Source organism: Panthera leo, chromosome F3, assembly GCF_018350215.1.
Source record: "Panthera leo isolate Ple1 chromosome F3, P.leo_Ple1_pat1.1, whole genome shotgun sequence".
Lineage (NCBI taxonomy): Eukaryota > Metazoa > Chordata > Mammalia > Carnivora > Felidae > Panthera > Panthera leo.
Window position 1 is genome coordinate 44,364,348 of NC_056696.1, and position 16,975 is coordinate 44,381,322.

General features: G+C 46.2%; 1 long non-coding RNA gene across 1 annotated transcript; it reads right to left on the reverse strand.

The window, feature by feature from the left end:
* Positions 1-1,266: 1,266 nt before the first annotated feature.
* On the reverse strand, positions 1,267-6,280 carry LOC122211970. The gene is made up of 2 exons (XR_006198915.1): positions 6,142-6,280; positions 1,267-2,008 (listed from the first exon to the last, which is right to left on the reverse strand). It is a non-coding gene; the product is annotated as an uncharacterized LOC122211970 (long non-coding RNA).
* Positions 6,281-16,975: the final 10,695 nt, after the last annotated feature.

The window sequence follows — 16,975 nt, forward strand, 5'->3', positions numbered from 1 at the left end:
TATATGTTTCTTGCCATGTTTTGCCAATATATCTTTGTGGTAGGTTTCTGGAAATGAGATTGCCGGGTTAAAGGGTGTTTGCATGAACAGTTTTGCTATATATTGCCGAATTCTCCTCTCTAGGGATTGGATCAACTTGCATTCCTACTAGGAATGTATGGGGGTGTGGTGCCTGTTTCTCCATAGTCTTGCCAACAGTGTGTTCCTAAATCATGGAGTTTTGCCAAACTGATAAGATAAGAATAATATCTCAGTGCAGTTTTAATTTGCATGCCTGATATTATGAGTGATGCTGAACATCTTAATGTCAAGAACCATTCTTATTTCCTTTTCTAATGATTATTGATATTTATAGTGAATTTTTCTGTGATTGTTGGCCTTTTTATTTTATTTTTTGGAAACTTTATATACTTTGGTAATGAACCCTTGTCTGACATTTAAATTACAATTTTTTTTTCCCATTTTGCTGTTGATCTTTTTACTTGATTTATTGTGTTTCTGGACAGAGATCACCCTTTTAAACTCATTATTAGATTTATTTGCTATCAAGCTCCATGTTTCTAAATAATAAACATATACTGCTTCTTCATTTCACCTATTAGCCTTCTCTTTGGTAGATGAGCATATAAAACCCTTCAACACTGACTCACCACTCACATACATCCTTCCTCTATCCCTATCTTCCCAATGTAGTAATGGGAACATGACTTGTGAGTCCCCATTGGAAACTGACCTTGTATAAATTGAAAGTTGAGTCTTTAAGTAATAATAAAGATTTTGAAAGTCTTCCACCAAAAAAAAAATTCTTAATTTAAAAAAGACATGATTTATCCTCAAATATTAAAATTTTTTTTTAATGTTTATTTATTTTTGAGAGAGAGTGAGAGAGAGACAGAGCACGAGTGGAGGAGGAGCAGAGAGAGAGGAAGACACAGAATCCAAAGCAGGCTCCAGGCTCTGAGCTGTCAGCACAGAGCCTGACGGTGGGCTCGAACTCACAAACTGTGAGATCATGACATGAGCCGAAGCTGGACACTCAACCGACTGAGCCACCCAGGCGCCCCTATCCTCAAATAATTTAATCTAATCATTTACAAAAGGACTTACTTCCTTGGATTTGAATGTTGGTTTGTACATTACTAACTAGTAGACTAAGATGCGGAGAAATCAAAATGATTTCTAGGCGTCACTGTAATTAAAGAAGAAAGGAATGTTCTGTTTCCATACATTCAACTTGAACATTGTGTTTTCAGGAATAGGCTATCATGAAAAATGAAGTTTGTTTATTAGAATATATATTTAACAATATCTCTTCCCTTAATAATGTTCCATTTTGGCCAGATGGGTGAAATCAAAATCCTTCCTGCATTATTACTGGCCAGTGAACAATGGAGTACGTACCTCTCTTATGCCACACCATGACCTGGGCAAAAGAAAGTGGATAAGGGCATTTTTCTCCTGTAAACTCTGGGTGCCTGGTCTGCAGAGATCTCTTCTTGGTTGGGACTCAGAACACACTGAGTTAATTACCAGAGCTGTCATTTCACAGAGTTGCCTGGTCCCTTCTTGACATACTCGCCCTCCAGCAGGCACTGGTCTTTCTGTCTGCCTGGGTAACCCTTGATTCACAGTCCCATAAATGTGTAGATGGAGGAAGTGGTCTGGGTGATGGGCCATTACTGGGACTAATGCATCTTTTACAGCCAGGAGCAGGCCTTGGTGTTGCCACTGTCTTCTGTTAACTCAGTTTAACTCTGAGATTGCGGTCAGCCAACGAATAAAAAGAGTGGATGTAGAGAAAGGGAGGATAGCCTAATCAGTGTGGATTCCAGGGACTCCCAGAAAGTTTCCACTTTGTTCCTCTCACCATAAAATAGCTTGTACAGTCACAGAACGTTGGAGTTGAAAGGGACTTATTTTTGGTTCAGACCACGAGGCTGAGGAGTGATGGAAAGGACCTCAGAGACTGTCAAGTTCCATTCTCTCGTTTTCCAGAAGAAAGTCCAGCCTGAAAACCAAAGACACAAGTGAAGTTCTCAAAATCACACGGCTATCAGAGGTGAGAGCCAGAACCCAAGTCCACCCACGTGCTGTTTTCCCCGTCACCCCTTAGGGCAGTGATTCTCCACTCTGGCTGCACATGACAATATCCTGAACAAAGTGAAAAATGCCCAGACCTCACCCACAGAGAACTGACCCACCGCCATGAGGCAAAAGTTTCAGTACTGAATCTAATGAGGCCACTCGGTGCTTGGTGTGTAACAGAGAAGCTCAATAAACTTTTGTCAAATGTTAATTCAAAATGTAATAGGTACAAATGAGTAAGTGAAATATCCCTGCCAGTTAATGTTCTTTTAATTTTTTTCAACTTTATTGTAGAAAATTTTAAATATTCACAAAAGTAGAAAGAGAAGTATAATGATTTACATAGTATATAATCTACCTTTTGACAGGTTTTCTGGAGAGTAGATCAGACGAGTGATTCTAACGCCACTGAAAATTCCAACAGTCCCAACGGGCCAGGGTCAGATGTGCAGCGTCTTTGGGAAACTCTCAGACCACATCCCACTCAACACGTGGCTGAGAGGTGCAGGTGAGAGGATCCAGGGCCCGGGCATCCCAGGGCTCAGAAACATAGCAGGCAGCTAAAGATGAGTGGCCCTTTATACAGTATGGTGCTCCCTCTGCCTGGCCCCAGGGCAGACCTCAGCTCTCAGGGAGGAGAGGCCAAGTGAGTGCTGGAAAGTGTCACTGATGCTGGGGCCGAGTCTCCCAGGGCTGCTTAGCTCTCTGGCATGACTCCTTAGAACAGGAGATGATTCTGTTGTGCTCACATAACAGCACCCTTGACTTCCTTTGCAGGATGATTGAAACTTTTCCGATTAGTTATCATCGGTTCATGAGAAAGTTTTAGTTTTTCTTTTAAGCTCGTTGTAGCGATCAGAGCTCCATCCAGTTTTCTTGGAATTTAATAAAATGATGGCAGTGACTCCCAGAGAGTCAGATGCACAGTCCCCATCTGACTTCGTAGGCTTGACTGTTTGAGGCTAGGAGCCCTGAAGACAGGCCCTGGCGTTGGGGGCAAAAGTTGGGGCTGGGAGGGGCACAGCTGCTGAACCCAAGAGTTGGGGAGGGGGGAGGACAGCTGCCAAGTGCCATTTGTACCTCCAGTGCTCCCCCTGCTCCACCCCAGAGAAATAGAGTCTCAACATGCATCATTAGGAAGGCCCATGTAGCTACCCCACTACCCTCTTCGGCAGGCAGAGGGAAGTTTGTTGCCAGTGTCCTCACATGCTTGTTTTCAGAGACCTGCACCTCTTTCCTTTTTCTTCTCGCCCCACCCTCCTTCCATGTTCCCAATATATGCCATGGCCAGCAGTCCAGGGTCCCCCACAGCAAGTTTTCTTGCCCAGGTTGGGCAGGTGGATGGGTTGATGGTAGCCCACATTAGCAACCTTCCTTCTTGTTTATCTTCTCATCAACCTTTCCCTACTCCGTGCCCCACTGGTGGTGGGTGGTAGGGGGAGCTGGTTCATATTGCTAATGGGTACAGGTAGGCAGTGTGAAATGACCAAGGGGTCTATTATTCATCCTCTATGACGGTATCTCCAGCTCTTACCATGGTTCTTGGCACACAGTGGGTGCTCAAGAAACACTTGCTGGAAAGATGGATGCAAGAATGGGAAAGATCGTTGGGTCTAAAGCTGGGAAACCCGACTCTTCCCTTGTTACTGTCAGTAGTTGGATGTGCCCGTGATGAGGTCACCTCTTCACTCTGGCCTCAATTTCCTCTCGTATAAGCTGAGGTGGTCGGATTGGTTGAGCGCTAAGGTACCTGCTATGCCTCTTCTGTGATTCTTTGGTGGAGTCATTCCACCCTATCCTGACCCACGGTGAGCTGTTAAAGCCAAATATTATCCTTCTCAGGAGATAACTTATGTTTAAAGCAGACCATCTGAAAAACAGTACCTAACCCAAGAGGGAGCTCTGCTTCCAAAAAAATTCAGAGCTAAAGGGGCCAGGAAATTCAAAGTCATGGGCCAGATTAAATTTGTGGGGACAGTTCCTGAGCCTGAGTCCTGACCAGCAGCTGGTCTCAGCAACTGCCCCACAGAGGGCATCAGCATGTCCTATTGCAGCGCCAGGCTGCAGGGGGTTTTGGGAACGTGAGGTGACAGAATTTATCCTGAAAGGCCGTGCCACTCTCTAAGATGCCCCCCACACCCGGGTCCCCTTCCCAGGGTTGGACCTAAATTCACGCCTGGATTTAACAGATTTCCTTTTGGTCACTGGTGAGGCAGAGCTGAAGGAAAAAGTGTAAGGCACAGAATGAACATTTAGCAGAGTTTGACATGGGAGCCAGGGCACCCAGGACTGAGCAAGGGCATACGGACGTCACACGGTGTGTGGGGTCAGGGTTTGGGCAATCTTCTCCACACCCGGAGCAGCGGGGGGCTCAGCTGCTACGCAACAAGGACATTAGCCCCTAGCTGATCTCCTGGCCTCTGAATGCCCCTCAAATGATCCCACTTTTTCTGCTGCCTGATCATTTATCCTGAAACACTGTTCCCATCACAACCTTTCCCTGTGCACGCAGCCATGTGGTTTCCTGCTTATTAAATCACGCTAAGTGTCTTAAGCCCGGCCTCTCACACCACTGCTCATGAACCTTCTGCTTTGCTCAGGCTGGTCTCCTGTGGCATCTCCTGTCCACATTGCTGCCTTTGTCCCCACACCTTTGCTTTGACGTTCTCCTCAACTGAAAACGCTGTTTTCCCCCTGTTGCCTTATCCAGATCCTACCGGCTTTCAAGGCTCCCCTCCTCCACAGCCCTGAACTGCAAGGAAGGCTCTCCTTCCCAGCCTCACAGTGCCGGTTAACTGGTCTTGCTGGGAATTTGGTCACGCTCGATTCTCCATGCCTCCTCACCAGAGTAGTAAATGTATCACTTGGTGCAGAGAGCTGCTGATAGATGTCTTTTGTGTCTTAAATAACTTATGACCACATGTCCCAGGCTTTCGGAGACATACTCGATTTCAAATGGTCTGCTTCTTGCAAGACTTATCTTGGATTGTGCATCCTAATTTAGGGTTCAGAGAACATAGACCGTGTGCCAGCAGTGTGAGTCAATAAATATATGTAGCAAGGGATTCATTTGTATACTCATTATGAATTTGGGCCAAATGGACTGAGTATGGAATGGTAGGCTGGAGGCTGTATTTGCTTAGGGCCTTCATGGAGCATTAATGACTAGACCCATTGGGGCTGATGGCTGTTTATAAGGCTCAGACCCTGAGATGCCGGGGGTTGATGGCCTTCTCCCAACCTTCCAGACATTGTCCCACATGGGAAGGGAACTCATCCAAGGAGGAAAGGGTGACACGCAGTGTGTGTGTGTGAGAGCCTCTCAAAGCAGCATAGATAGCATGGTGGGCCCAGAAGCCAGCTGGGCTTGGATCCTCAGGACAGGAATATTTATGAACTAGAAGAGCAAGTTAAATGAAAAATACCTGTCAGCAGGTGTGCTAGAGAACACAGAGCAGAGGCCTCTCTGGCGGGACACCTTATAACCCATCCTAGCACCCGGTGGGGTGACTTTGGAAGCAGTACAGAGAAGTGAGCATGTCCGTTTGGCCACAGGAGACATTCTTGTCATGTGACCAAGCACACCAATCCTGTGAGAGGAGAACGCAGGGTGGGGGTGAGGAGTGGAGGGTAGAAGGAGTGAGTGGAGGACGGTGGGGGGAGATACCAACCAGGGTCTAGGAGCCACTTGGTGAGCATGGGGAACCCCAGAGAGAGAACCTCACCAGGTGGCCAGAAGGACTATAGTTCAGAAGTAAAGGTGAGGAGGACATTCCAAGATGAGCAGAGATTTCAAGCCTGGGATTACAGCGATTTTGTTGATGGGTGCTCTGAGCCAGAGAGTTGTTTTTATTTTTGAGATATGTAACATTGATCTATTAAATGGAATCAGTGCCCCAGGAAGTGTCAATTACCTTTAAGGACTCATCTTTGGCTGTAATGAACTAAATAGATTACAGAGCCCCCAAGCACTTCAAGGCCTGTTTGGGGGTATTAATACCTATGCAAGGAAAAGTCAGCCTGTGAGCAGTTGGGAACAGAAGGGTCATTACCTACCTCTTTCGGAAGAGCTTTTAGACTGAGTTTTTCTTCCCTCTTTACCTCTTTCTCCTTCTGGAGCTTCATTACAAATATGGCTGAAGATCAACTCTGGAATATGTGGCTATGTTTTCATGCCCTGTTTTGTTTTGTTTTTTCCCAGCTGCCCTTGCATGAGTCTTTGTGATGTCATGGAAGGTAGGCAGGCAGTTTCCCTATCTATGGAATGGGGACACTTAATACCTACTTGCAGGTTATTTTGAAGATGAGAGATTATGTGTGCATGGTGCCTACCAGAGCTCAGTACATAGTAAGTGCTCAGTGAAATGCACACCATATTATTTTTTAATGCTACTGCTGTTCTCTGCTACTCCTCCTAGCCGTGGCTCTCTTTTTTATTTTTAGGAAGTGAACTTTCAGGTGGGAAATTAGGGCCTAAAATATATTTCTGTTAATTAATAGCTACTTTTGGCATTGTGGAGCAGAGGAGCAAATGATGGTGTGGGCAGTCAGATATGGGAGGGACGGATGGCCAGATATCACTGACAATGCCATTTGTCTCCAAAGTATCACCTTGCTAACCACCTCCCCGCCTCCAGGTATGCAGTGAAAGCCACTGAGAAGCCCCTCCCTCCTCTTTTCTTCTCAGAGTATTTTTAAAAATCACTTAAGCATGAAACTAATCAACACTCTACCAGATGCTGGGGTGAAGGAAATGGGGAAATAAAATCTTTTCAGGGAAGGTAAAGTACAGGTTCATTAATTCCAGAACAACTCAACTTTTATCCATTTATTAGGTCTATACCAGATTTAAAAAATAATGCTTCTCAGGGTGCCTGGGTGGCTTCGTGGGTTAAGCGCCCGAGTTCGTCTCAGGTCATGATCTCGTGGTTCGTGGGTTCGAGCCCCACGTCAGACTCTGTGCTGACAGCTCAGAGCCTGGAGCCTGCTTCAGATTCTGTGTCTCCCTCTCTCTCTGCCCCTGCCCCACTCACGCTCTGTCTCTCTGTCTTTCAAAAATGAATAAACATTTAAAATTTTTTATTTTAAATAATGCTTCTCAGTTTGTAGTCTATAGACCTCTGGCAACACAACATTCTGCAATTACTTGCCCGGAAATAAAAGGCGGATTCCCAACTTCACCCTGGTCCTACCGGATGAGAGTCTTTGGAGATGAGAACCAGGCAGCCCCATTTTAAATGAGTTCCCCACCGAAGTCCGAGAATCACCATGACATAGGAACCGTAAAGAAGTATAATTAATGTGTTTAGGCAGCTTGCGATGTAGGTAGGTGGAGATGACAAAAAAGCAGGAAGGTAATATATAATCACTGTGTGTTTTAGAAAGATTATTCTGGCAGCCAGGCACGCGATGGCCTTGGGAGGGATGCTGGGTGCAGGAGGTCTATTCAGAGGTGTTGGCAGTAAGCCTAGCATGAGATAAGGGCTGGGCTGCTGCAAAAGAGAGACAGAAGCCACATGTCAACCCCGGTCATAGGTGTGGTTTTTTATGGCAGGCAGTCTCCAATTCCTTCTGGATGCTAGAAGCCTACAGATGACAAACAAATAAAAACAAAACAAAACAAAAAAAAACCTGATTCCATTTATGCTGGCAGAGACCCCAAGCCCTACAAAGATGATGGTCAGCCTTTTCTGAGTTCGAGTCAAAATGAAACAACCCTGAAGGCTCAAATGGATGCTGACATTTGAAAAGCTTCCTTCTGGACTCTCTGGTTGCAACCTTCTGGAAAAACTCATCAGAGCTGCTCTTTTCTTATCTTTTTGGTTTCTGCTTTGCTGGGCCCTAAATATGGGCCTAGTCTTTCTATGAGATTATCTGAACCAGCTAGGGAGGCGGGTGGGTGGAAGGAAGTCAGGAGGTACTTCTGGAGGGGTTGGTGGTGGTGAGTTCTGAGGCAGATTTCACACGGGATGACGGACATGGGATAAAGCAAGAGTGAAGGAAGTCATTTTAGGAGGTAAGACTGACCAGGGAAGAGGAACTACAGCTTCTGGATAGAGCTAAACTATTCTAGGGGTGCCTGGGTGGCTCAGTCGGTTAAGCATTTGACTTTGGCTCAGGTAACAATCTTGTGGTTCATGAGTTCGAGCCCCAAGTTGGGCTCTCTGCTGTCGGCAGACCCGCTCTGAACCCTGTCTCCCTCTCTCTGCCCTTCCCCTGCTTGCACATGCTCTCTATCAAAAATAAACATTTTTTTAAAAATAGCTGAACCGTTATAGGATCTGGAAAAGTGAGCTAGGTAAGAAATATGAACATCCCTCTAGAGTGGGGACGACTGTCTCTGATCTTGAATTCCATTGCTGTCAGCATGGGTGCCTGGGCTCTGAGACCTCAGAAAAAGGTACCCCTTGGCTTAGGGGAATGACCAGAAAAAAGCCACAGACTAAAATGAAGCCAAATGAGCTACCGGAAATGGATACACCTGGCCACCTTTAGACCCTGATCTTAGGGCTTTGTGTGAAGCCGCTGAGCCTGAGTTGGAGATCAAACACACATCTCTCTCTATCCGTGTTTGTCTATCTTATCAGTGTCTAAACGGCCTTGTTAAGCTCTATGGCTAAAAAAAAAAAAAAAAAAAAAAAAAAACCAGCAAAAATCCACCTGTTTTTTTCTGCCTATTTTATTTTGTTAAACTAGCATTTTTAAAAATATTCAATCATGGGATCCTTTAAAAATACGCAGCAGAAGCTTTAAACTAATTGACTGACTAAACCTGGCCTTGGCATGTTTTGTTTAGTGGCGCATTTGCAAAAATTTTTGAAACGGCTGTCAACATTAATCAGGTGATTTCACCCAAAAATCCAGATTACCAACTTCTCTTGACAAAAAAAAAAAAAATCAGATCTGATAATTTCAGGACCTCATTTCCATGTGGCCACTGTCAGCTGGAGATGAGCAGTGGTCATTTTGAGAAGGGAGATGGCCTCTTTGGTTTGCCAGAGTCCCCGGGGCTCACAATTGTGTTTCCCCATCCCCCACAATGAGTATCAGTTGCCATTTATTCTCACAGCTGTGCTATTTTTTCTTAGTAAAGAACATCAGGAAGCATATTTATACCGAAGTTCCTATTGAAATTGTTCTTTTATCCAGCCTGCTTTCCTCCTTTATACGTACCTGGCCCTTGTTGCATCCAAGTTGGGAACCCTGGTGCCTGAGTGGCTCAGTCGGTTAAGTGTCCAACTCTCTTGGTTTCGGCTCAGGTCGTGATCTCACAGTTCGTGAGTTTGAGCCCTGCATGGTGCTGACAGCATGCATCTAGCCTGCTTAGGATTCTCTCTCTCTCTTTCTCACTCTTTCTGCCCCTCCCCTGTTTGCTCTCTCTCCCTCTCTCTCAAACTTAAAAAAAAAAAAGAGTCGGGAACCCCTGTTCTGACATCTATTAATATAACCAGGCTGCATTCTTCACTGCTCCCTCCTCAATTAATTTTTTAAATTAAAAAAAAAAAAAAAAAAGAAATGTTAGAACTGGCACATTAGAGAGCCTTGGGTCAGGGTGCTAACCAGATGGCCATTAAGTCACCTACGCTCCCCCAGAATCTCAAGACAACCTTAGGAAAGCACGATTGAGATGAACAGAGTTGTAATCTTTTGAGATGCGTTACGTGGCTAACAAACAAATAGGTGTTTAGAAAGAGGCCTGTCGGTAAGAGTCCACTCTTGGGTGTAAAAAGGTCCGAGTGGAGCCCTTCCTCTCTCTCTTCGCAGCCTGAGTAAACCCTCCTTCACAGCCATCCCCCTTCCTTTGGGCGGATTCCACGCTCACCAAGCAACCTCCTGGTTATAAATTCCATTCAGGGAAATGGGTGTCTCGGAAGGCAGATGTAAATGTCCGGGTCACCGGATAGCCACGCCCATTCATTGCCCATTTGTAAATTGCCCTTCTGGCATACAGGCTTCTTGTGAGGTGTGATTGGCATGGGTCTGTATCCCCCAGGACCTGAGCTCCTGACCTTGCAAAGCTAAGAAACAGAATATTGAGGAACGGCACCCTCATCAACAGTCACCTGCCGGCCGGGCACCGCTTCGCTGCCGCAGGGAGATGGGCCCGTCCACAGTGTCCAGACGCAGGGTGTGCAGCCAGAGGCCAGGGCGTCTAAATGTCCTGGGCTGTGGGAAGTCTCTGGGTTGTCTGCTCCTGAGTTCTCACTGTCCCTGGGAGGTATTACTGGTGTCGGACCCTGATGAGTGCCTCGTGCTGTGCCTGACACGGAGGAGCATTCTGTACATGTTCGTGGGAAAGATTTCAAGTGGAAACATTTTAGCAAAAGCCAGGTGGCCCCCACCCATCAGCGACATCTGAGGGGATTCTTGCTCTGCTTGGGGGGCTGTACTTCTTGGTTTCAGAAGTCCCTTCTCTCTCAGATTCTACAACTCGGCTTCCTAGGCTGATGATGGCAGAGGACAGAGCAAGGGGGAGCGAGAACGGTGCTCGCTTCCGCCAGTGGGCAGTCGAAGGCGGGTGTCCGAAGGGAAAGGGCAGTATTGCTCCAGCAGGGCTCTGTCAGCTTCCTTGGTAGCGAGAGCCACTCTCTTAGGATCCCTGGATACCTGGGAGAGGGAGAAAAGGTGCACATTAATCAGCTCAGTTTTCCTCTAAGGCGGCAGGTGCCAGGTCAGGGCAGGTTAGAGCAGGGCACAGAGAGGCTCCTGCCGACTCAGAGGAGATAGGAGGAGGGGCCCAACAGCCAAGGAGGATGTGCGTGGGGCCAGCTCAGCACCTGATGTTAACAAATGTTGTTCATCCTTTATCTAAGGAAGAGTTTCAGGGCGCAGTCTGGTGTCCTGCCAGGACCCCTAGGTGGTGAGTGGCTGGAAAAGATGCAGGAGACCCCCCCTCCCCCACCACTGTCTCTGTGCCCTGCTCTGCAGCTGGCACCTGAGGTCCCCAGGAAAACTGTGCAGGTCATCTGCTCCTTCCTAGTGATGCCCATGACTGCCACAGCCTGAAGCATCGCTTTTGCATTTTTCAGAAAGAATATTATGATAAAACCACCCAGGCGTAACATTATTTCTTGTTTCCATATTTACTTCTTTTTATGTAAATCCCAGACATCATGGAATAGGAATCTTTAAAAAAAAAAAAAAAAAAAAGGAGATTTTCTCACATGGCCATAATACCATATCATACCTAAAAAAACGAGCAGTAAGTTTTTTGTATCGTCTGGCCCTGTCCATATTCCAATTTCCCCAGTTGTCCCACAAATGAGTATGTATGGTCGGTTTGTTGACAGCAAAGCTTTTTAAATTTTTTAAAAAAATTTTTTTAACGTTTATTTATTTTTGAGACAGAGAGAGACAGAGCATGAACAGGGGAGGGTCAGAGAGAGAGAGACACAGAATCCAAAACAGCCTCCAGGCTCTGAGCTGTCAGCACAGAGCCCGACGCAGGGCTCGGACCACGAGATCATGACCTCAGCCGAAGTCAGCCGCCTAACCGACTGAGCCACCCAGGCGCCCAGACAGCAAAGCTTTTGAAACAGTGTTTCTTACCAGCCTCAGGATTCTGCACAAATGTCTCAGAGACCAGCCCAGCAAGGGTGAGGCCGAGGGGGAAGGCCCAGGCCCCCTCCTGTTTCGGCCATAGCAGGTTTTATTATTAGGAACAAAAGGGGTTTTCTGTTAAGGAAAAAAAAAATTGAACATCATTTCCATGAAGCATTACGTCTCTGGTATTTTCAAAGGGAATGCCCCGTGCTATGATTGCCTTAAATCAAAGGGATTACGATGGATACCCCAGTGGTGGGCTAGTGGGAACCCAGGGTAGGGGCAGGGAGATCTGGCAGAGTAGAAGAGTTGTAGATGGAGAAATTTTATTCCCACTGGACGTGAGCCTGGACTCACAAAACAGACCATTCTAAGACCTAGAATACATTGTGTCCACTTGGTAGTTTCTCCCCTCCATACTAATGCATCTAACTGACTTATCTAACTCTTATCTAGGTACCTAGATCCTGCTCTGTGAAGCCCACTGTGTTCTTGCTTATTCATAGGGCAGATCGGCACATTCTGAGGCCAGTGAATTTTTAAACCTCTCCTGCTCAGTTTATGCTTCTGACATTTTCTAGGTATACTCCAAAGAACTTGACCTCAGAGGAATGGTCTTCCAGAATTTTAATCGTTACAGTTTGGCATTACCAAAACAAGATTCACGCAGAGTGTCAGTCACACAGACCTATCCGTAGCAAAGCAAGAGATATTCCATCACAGATGTAACACACGAGCAATCTGGTCCAGCAAGCAAATGCAGCTAATGTTCCACTAGCCTGAAGGACACAAGTCCAAACAGGGAGAGCAGTGAGAAATTCTAGGAAATTCTGACCTTTTCTGGGCACCTTGATGATCATAGCTTCCAATAACAGCTCCAGATCTTTCTCCTCCTCCAGGAAGTGGGCCCAGATTAACCTGCCAAAATTTGCTTTTGAGTTCTTGAAGTTATATTTCAACGTTTTTTTATTTATTTTTGGGACAGAGAGAGACAGAGCATGAACGGGGGAGGGGCAGAGAGAGAGGGAGACACAGAATCGGAAACAGGCTCCAGGCTCTGAGCCATCAGCCCAGAGCCTGACGCGGGGCTCGAACTCACGGACCGCGAGATCGTGACCTGGCTGAAGTCGGACGCTTAACCGACTGCGCCATCCAGGCGCCCCTTGAAGTTATATTTCAAATGATGATATTTGTCTGTCTTGTCTGTTCTGTTCAACCACAGAATGTAAGTTCCACACGGATGGTGACAATGTCCACCATGTATATACACACGTATATCAGTGAACACGTTTATCCCCTAATATGTGGATTACACATAAACAAACATATAGTTTGGGTAGAGAAAAACTTGGGAACATTCGAAAGGACTCATCCTTTCCCCCCACTAATATTTTCATAATTTTTTAGTTAAAGGCTGATGAAATTCTAGCTCGCCTTGGAATCCAGCTAATATGTGTGACTAACTGCTAAATACCTAGTTTCCTTTGGATATAACAGATGTATAAACTGTAGCCCCTCCCCTGGGATGTTTGCGATTTAGTTGGGGACACAAACGTGCCCGTGAGAAAAATGAAGCCATGTGGGACAGTATACACTCTCCCCTCTGCGTATTCAAACATGGCCCTGCTTTCAGTGTCCATATCCAATCTCCCCCTCACGCTAAGCATTCCTATAGTCAACCAGCCTCTACTGAGGACCTACTATGTGCCAAGGGCAGTATCAGAACCAGAGGTAGAGCAGTGAAGGAGATAGACGTGTTTCGTATGCCAATTCCTGAACTCATCTCGAAAAGTTACTTAACTGTTACATATGTAGGCATGCTCCTTACTATCAAAATGGTAAGTTCCTAAAAGGTGGTGACCGATATGGTCACATTCTTTTGCCAGCCCCTCATCACCTAGAATTTGTTCATAGAACTTATTAAAGTTTGAAAGTCTGGGTTGTATAGAATTTTCAGTAAACATGAAAAGCTATAAATTGACAACATCATAACACAGGGAAGCCTCAAAACACTGAGAACTCCTGCCCACCCTTCAAAACACAAAAGTCACCTCCTCCATGATGCCTTCCTGTACTTACTCAAGCAGATTTAGTTTCTGTCTTCTCTCTAAGTCCATGCTACTTGGTGAAGACCTCTATAGATAAAATTTAGCACAGTAACTATAATTATTAGTTTACCAAGTTTCCCCTGAGACAAACACCTGAGTGTTTGGGGGAAGTGTCTGTATCACATACCCTGCCCAGGGAGACATGGATGGAGGGTGCATAGAGGATACACATGCCCAGCACCTTTTACCTAAAAGATAATGGACGTGCATCTAACATTTGCAAAATTACAGCTCCATGCAAATACATAGCAGTCCCCGACTCTCCTTGCTGAGAACATAAAGGAAAAGTACTCTGAGGAGAGGGGAAGTGAGACGTAGTAGTTGAGGATACCAAGTATCAGCTCTGCAAGATGAGAAAGTCCTAGATATCTACCCTATAGCATAGAGATTATAGTTATCAATACTGTCTTGTATACTTCAACATCGGCCAAGAGGATAGCTCTTAGTTAAGTGTTCTTATCACAAAAATATAATAAGGATAAAGAAGGTGGGAGGAAACTTTTGGAGAGAGTGGGTATGTTTATGGCATAGAGTGTGCTGATGCATTTCATGGGTGTGTATTTCTCTCCAAACTTATTCAGCTGAATACGTTAAATAGGTACAGCTTTTTGGAGGTCAGTTGTATCTCAATGAAGTGGTGAGGAGAAGAAGAAGAAGAAGAAGAAGAAGAAGAAGAAGAAGAAGAAGAAGAAGAAGAAGAAGAAGAAAGAGGGGAAGGAGAAGGAGGAGGAGAAGGAGAAGAAGGAGAAGGAGGAGGGGGAGGAGGAGGAGGAGGAGGAGGAGACGGAGACGAAGACGAAGACGAAGACAAAGACGAAGAAGAAGAAGAAGAAAGAAGAAGAAAGAGTTCTAGGCCTTTGTGAGAAAGAAATGTCTAATCAGAAGCTGTAGGTTTGGAGGTTGGGCTCACCCACCCGAGGGAAGTAGGGACACTCAGAACAGTGGTCACTCAGCATTTCCAAAACAAGGAGGACAGTAGTAGTAGGTAATAGTGGCTGTCAGGAGAAGGGGGTGGCACCTCATAAGAAGCCACTAGTAAGGGCCAGGGGAAAATTTTATCTGAGAAGGGAGGCATCGGAGGGGTGAGGTCTGGCTGCCACAGACAGTGATTTGGCAGACAGCCCCCCAGGGAAGGGGAGGTGATGGCCTGGGGCAGGGAGCTAATTTCAGGAGGTGGAGTCAGAGACAAGACAGTGCCCAGAAGGAGCAGGAGGAAGGGAACAGGACCCTGATTCCAGGAACTTCATTACCAGAAAAATAACCCAGGCAGCAATCAACTTTCAAGGATAAGGAGGGGACTGAGGCATTTCGACTGGCGAGGAGGGCACTATATGACAGTGGTCATAGAGCTCAGACTCTGGAGTCAGAGGGAACCTGCCCGTGTTTTAAGCGGTCCCAGCTAAGGGACTGTGGTTTGGGGCGTTGGGGTGGAGGGGTGGGGGAGGGGTGGCAGCGAATTAGCTCACCGTTTTCCCTCTTTAACCACCTTTCCCCCTCATAAACCACCTTTAACCGAGGCTGGCTGTGACCACTAGAAAGCTTAAACTCACTCTTGAAGCCAAATGTTGAGTTAAAAGGAACCTTGAGATTCTTTCTCCGACTTCCTTGGGCATTTAGATTTTAAACCCATTTGTAAATGTTGGTCTGTGGGGAGGCCTGGAATAGATGATGATCCAGGCTTGTGACTTTAACCCGAAGCCAAATTTCTAGGCTTTCCTGTAGCATACTCAGCTAACTGGAAAATTTGAAAGTAAATACATTTTGAAGAGAAAAAAAAAAAGATGTAAGTTCCCGCTGCTCTCAGATGAGACCTTTGCAACCTGCGAATGACGTCATCATTTTGTTCCCTGTACGAGAACTGGACGGCGAGATCTGTTTTCGCTTTCTTCCAAAGCCTTTGTGTGTCCAGGAAGGCGGTAGTGGGTCTCTAAGAATTGTTTCTTAACTGCCTAGGTGCCCTCCTTTGGAAAACAAGGCCACATTATCCCCAGACAGCACTCAGTGGGGTGGCTCTGAGCGAGGCCCCGTGGTGTTTGCTTTCTGGGGACATCTGAAGTGGGAGCCATGGTGACCAGGCGTACCTGATGTTGGCACATCTATCCCCCAGGATGTAGGGGAGCCATCACATGGATACTGGATCAAATTAACATTTTAAAGCCTGCTAATGCACTCATCACAGTGTATCTGACTTGTCTAGTGAATATGGTATTTGAGTTGAAGGTGGGGGGGACGACCTCAGACCTGCTGGGGCTGGGGGATTTCCTGGGCTATGGGACTTCCAGTAAGACCAGGACCCTGTGGCGGGGCACCTGGGATCCTGCTGAGCCTCTGGCTCTCGATTTCGGTTTGGGTCATGCTCTTGAGGTTTGTGAGTTTGAGCCCCAGCTCAGGATCTGTGCAGAACACACACACACACACACACACACACACACACACACACACAGTAAAACCTTGGTTTGCAAGCATAATTCATTTCGGAAACATGCTTGTAATCCAAAGCACTTGTATATCAAAGTGAATTTTAAGAGCCATTGGCTCACTTGTGATCATGTGACATTCGGCATCAGGTACTACTCGTATTGCTCTGATGTAACTGCTGTGGGGATTTTTACGCCTCCCCAGGTGGTTCTAACGCACAACGATGTTTGAGACCACTGCTCTAGAAAAAGCTCCGCTACCCCTGAAGTACTCCGACCTGAATTCGTTTCCTGACACTTATTCATTTGACAGTTAACATGTATTTGTTGAGCAACTACTGTGTGTCATGTACTGTGCCAAAGGCTGGATGGCTAAAATAGACACGATCCCTTCCGCAAGGAGCTTGTTGTTTAAGGAAAACACGTATAAACAAGTAAACAGAAAATACTACACAATACAAAGTTGTGACAAGAGGAAGCCCAGAGAGAAAGAGTAGAGAGCAGGTAGAAGAGAGAATGAGGGCATGCGGGGGTAGCTACCTTGGACAGAGAAGTCACTGAGGACATCTCAAAGACAGGTGAGACTTCAAATACTAGGAACTGTCTGTGCCAAGTGTAGGAAAGAAGCACCCCGGGGAAGAGAAAAAGCTTGCGTGAAGGCCCCAGGTTGGAAAAGGGCTTCACATATTCTGACAACTGTCAGAACCGGAGCGATCACGGAGACACAGGGCCAGAGCCGGGCGGCAGGGCCACTCTGAGCAGGGCCTCCCAGACCATGGGGACAAACTAGGGTCGTATTCTAAGTGCAACAGCAAGCCAACA